Source organism: Cicer arietinum, chromosome 2 (genome assembly GCF_000331145.2).
Source record: "Cicer arietinum cultivar CDC Frontier isolate Library 1 chromosome 2, Cicar.CDCFrontier_v2.0, whole genome shotgun sequence".
NCBI classification, from domain to species: Eukaryota; Viridiplantae; Streptophyta; class Magnoliopsida; order Fabales; family Fabaceae; genus Cicer; species Cicer arietinum.
In genome coordinates, this window is record NC_021161.2 from 50,714,630 (window position 1) to 50,719,366 (window position 4,737).

Below are 4,737 nucleotides of genomic sequence, written 5' to 3' on the forward strand. Positions count from 1 at the left end.
TGGTAGTGAGCAACTTTCCCTTCTAACTCTTCGCGAAATGAAGCTTGGATCTAGAAGAAACGGAGGGGTTTGTGTTTGAATCTCAAATACCGTTTTTCTTTGTTTTCGGATCAAAGAGGAAGAGTGGAGTTGCGAAACCTTTGTTCTAACACTCACCCAACCTTGGGTTACTAGTTTTGAAGAAAAGAAAGCAACGAAAATGAAAATGGGAGAAGGAGGGAAATCGGTTCGCGGTTCAGAGGAAGAAGATGGAAATTTTCGATTTTCTTTCCTTTCTTTTTCCTTTCTTCCTTTTTCCTTCTTTCCCTTTTATACTATTTTCTTTTCCTTTTCCTTCCTTCTAGTTTTCCTTTCTTTTTCCCTCCAATCAAACACACATATATATATATAAAAAAAAATAACTTAACAAATATCTCAAAATATCTAGATATTTGTTAAATTACCATTTCACCCGTAACGCATTAAATTCTCCGTAAAGGATTCACCGCAGTTAATTTCAATTTATTTATCGACGAGAAATTTTAATTGGCATCAAAATATCTTTTTGATTATAAAACTCCAAAATATTATTAACTTTGGCTTAAAAGCCTCCGAGCCAAAATCCAAAATACACCAAAAATACATAAAAGGTACTTTAAAATTATGGGTCTTACAATTGGAGAGATAAGGCTTTGAAGGATGCAAAAGGTATACTGTGGAATGATATAAAAGTATCTTTTTTACTTCACTTTTTTGTTACTTATAATTTTTTTCGTTGAAATACTTTACTCAAACTATATCTATATTTGGTTTGCAGTCTGCTTTTGATGTTGATGAGATGAGAAAAACTTACGTGCATAGAGTTGCTGGAAAAATACACCGGGAATTTAGATCTCATCTGTCGAACTGCTACCTAAGAGATTGTGATGGAAATATGAATGTTGAAGTTCCAAAAATATATAAACACTATATATCAAATGAAGAATGGAGCGCATTTGTAGCTAAACGTGCAGACCTCTCGTTTGTGGTAAGTGATTAATTTATTAGCATTTGTGTTTTATTATTCATATATATTCATAGCGTATTTTAAATTTTTAAACGATTGTTATTTTTTTTTATATAGAGTATAAGTACGGCAAATCGCGAGAGGGTCAAAAATCCAACGCATCCATACAAAAAATCTTGTATGGGATATGCACGTTTAGAGCAAAAAATTGTAAGTAAACATCACTTTTATATAATGTGGTACATTATAAACTATAGTTTCTAACTAATATTTTGTTTATGATCTTAAGGAATAGCTACAAGAGACCCAATCCGATCAACCATTGGGTCGTCATATTTTGTGGAAGGAGACTCGTGTAAATAAAGATGGAGTTATTGATAATGAAAATATTCAAAAAGTGATACAACTTTGTGTAAATATATTATCACTTCAATATTTTTTAATATTGTATTTTAAAAATGATGTTGAACTTATCTATTTAATCTTATGTGTATTTTAGGAGAATCTAGAACAAAGTTTTGAAAATCAAGATGACAACAAACAAGTTAGTTGCAGGGACATACTCGATAAAGTATTTAATGTTCCTGAATATTCCGGCCGCGTGAGGGGGAAAGGATTTGGCGTAACTCCAACGTGCTATTTTCACATGAGAAGTGCTCAAATCCATCTAATGAGGAAGTATTAGAGAAGCTCAAAGTTCTAACAAAGTAAGTGGCATTCTTGGTGAAGAAGAATAAAGAAAAGCAACTTTCGGATCAACTCCAACGTGAAATACAAATGGAGAGTGAAAATTCTAGTTGCAACATCTTAAAAGTCTTTCCGAGGTAATTAATTATTTAATAAAATAAGAAATTCATTCAACCTAATTGTTTCACATACTTTTGTATTAACCATTGATTTAGGATGTCTCTACTTGCGTGCTGTATTATCCTCCCCTACTCATCGCAAGGTTGGAAAAGGAACATTGTACAATACTTTGGGAGAAGTATTGCATAACACTCTGATCCCTGTCGGTCATGTCAAAGTATCACCCGTGATTGCTTTTGAACCAAATGCACCGATGCCTATACCAGACAACGATGGAGATATGAAGTATTTGGGAGAAGCAATAAGTAGTTACGTGACATGGCCCAAAAAACTTGTTGCCCTTGATAAGGTATGTTTAATTGAAATGTATGTTTGATTGATATGTATATTTAATTGCACGATATATGATTATGATTGATTATATTTAATTGCTGATTTTTTCCGCTGTTAACTTTAATTTTACATTTATTTAGATTCATACAAAGTCTAAAGGGAATGACAAAAAAATTCCCCGCAATGAGTCAGTCACGTCACCGGAAAAGGTTTGTCACATTTATTCTGGCAGGTTTGTCATTTTTTTCAGATTCAATTAACTAACAAATTGATTAACCTCATTTTTTCAGATTCAATCAAAACCACCCGCACAACAAACCTGCCAGAATAAAGTCGCACCACAGCTAGATGTTCGTGGTAAAAATAAAGCTGACAAAATTCAAAATTTGGAGGGTAATAAAGCTGCCAAAATTCAAAAACTAGATCGTGGTAAAGCAGTTGCTGTTCCTAAAATAAGTCATCCACCACGCCTTGCTCGATGTGGGTCGTGTCTTGACATACAAGTAAAAATGAATATGGACAACAACGATTCACGTATCATAAGCATGGAGAAAGCTATTTTCGAAGATGAGTATGAAGAACTACTTGAAAAATAGCACATATACAAACTTCTCAATCATAAGGAGCTGAGTGCTACTGTCATCAGCTAGGTAAAATACTTTATTTAAGATAAAAATTACTTTTAATTGCATTGATTGAGAATTAATTTAATTTATTGGTAATTAATCTACTTTGACATTTTCATTGAAGGTTTTTGTATGAGAAGTTGGTGTGCACGCGCAAATTGTCAGATAGATTTTCATTCTTGTCTCCGCATAAGCTTTCAATGTTTAAACTTGATCCAGTTAATGTAAAGAAATATGTTGTAGATATCCTATTGGGAAATAAAGAGAATGATAAGTTGTTCCATGCGCCATATTTTTCAGGGTAATTATATATTCTTTATTTATATCTTTTTTAATTTGTGAGATCTTAATTTATTAGTTGTGTGAACAAAATTGCCAACCAAATTTTTGTTGTTGTAAGGCACATTGGGTGCTATTTGCAATCAATGCGACCTCTGAAGTTATATACTATTTAGATCCCTTGCACGACCATTACAACAATCACTCAAATATAAAGACTATCTTCGACATGTAAGTAATTTTCATTGAAGGTTTTTGTATGAGAAGTTGGTGTGCATGCACAAATTGTCAGATAGATTTTCATTCTTGTCTCCGCATAAGCTTTCAATGTTTAAACTTGATCCAGTTAATGTAAAGAAATATGTTGTAGATATCCTATTGGGAAATAAAGAGAATGATAAGTTGTTCCATGCGCCATATTATTCAGGGTAATTATCTATTCTTTATTTATATCTTTTTTAATTTGTGAGATCTTAATTTATTAGTTGTGTGAACAAAATTGCCAACCAAATTTTTGTTGTTGTAGGGCACATTGGGTGCTATTTGCAATCAATGCGACCTCTGAAGTTATATACTATTTAGATCCCTTGCACGACCATTACAACAATCACTCAAATATAAAGACTATTTTCGACACGTAAGTAATAAAATATTTATTAACTTATATGTTTTATTTTATAGTATCCTCGTCAAACTAACAACATAGACTGCGGGTACTATATATTGTGATTCATGAAGGAGATTGTTGATATGAATCAAACTATAATCCCAGAAACGGTACGGTATTTTTATTATATTTTGATTTTCATATGTAAACTATGTATATATTTGATTCTAACTTATTTATGTTCAAATTTTATATCGCACAGTACTTTGACAATTCCAGTCCAATATACTCTAAAAGAGATCTAACTGAAATAAAGGAAGACTGGTGTAAGTATGTGATCAAAATGAAAATTATTTGATTTGCTGGGAAATTGGCATGCTGCAAGGTTGTGAATATGTAAATGTAAAAAATATGTGTTGTGTTGCAAGGTTCTATTGTGAATATGTAAAATTATATAGTTCTGCATTTTTGTGAATATGTAAATGTAAAAAATATGCAATTGTGTCAATATCATGTGTTGTTTGTAAAATTGATTGTGTCAATATGTAAAGTTACAAGTTTGTTGTGAATTGATTGTGTCAATATGTAAAGTTGTAAAGTTATGTAGTTCTGTTGTTGTGAACTGATTGTGTCAATATGTAAAGTTAAAAGTTTGTTGATGTTGCTGTTTAAATGAAAAATATAGTAATTGTGTCAATATCATGTGCTGGATGAAAATGATTTTGAAACAAAATTAAAAGACAACGCTTTCTTAAAAAAATGTCATAAAAAACCTGTTTATACAAACAAGCTTTATTTTAAAAATTCCATTTACAGTGTTTTTTAATAAAAATAGAATAAGAATGCACCTCTTACAACGTTTTTTTTTTTTGGAAAAACATTGTAAAAGGCTTTTAAAAAATAAAATAAGGAGATCTTTTACAGCGCTCTTTCAAAAAAAAAAACCCGCTGTAATAGGGTGCACCTATTACAGTTTTTTTTTTTTTTTGAAAAAGCGCTGTAAAACGTGCATAAGAATGCACCTATTATAGCGCTTTTTTAAAAAAGCGCTGTAAAACTAGTACAACAAGCATCACATTTTTAGAAGGGATTTACAACGC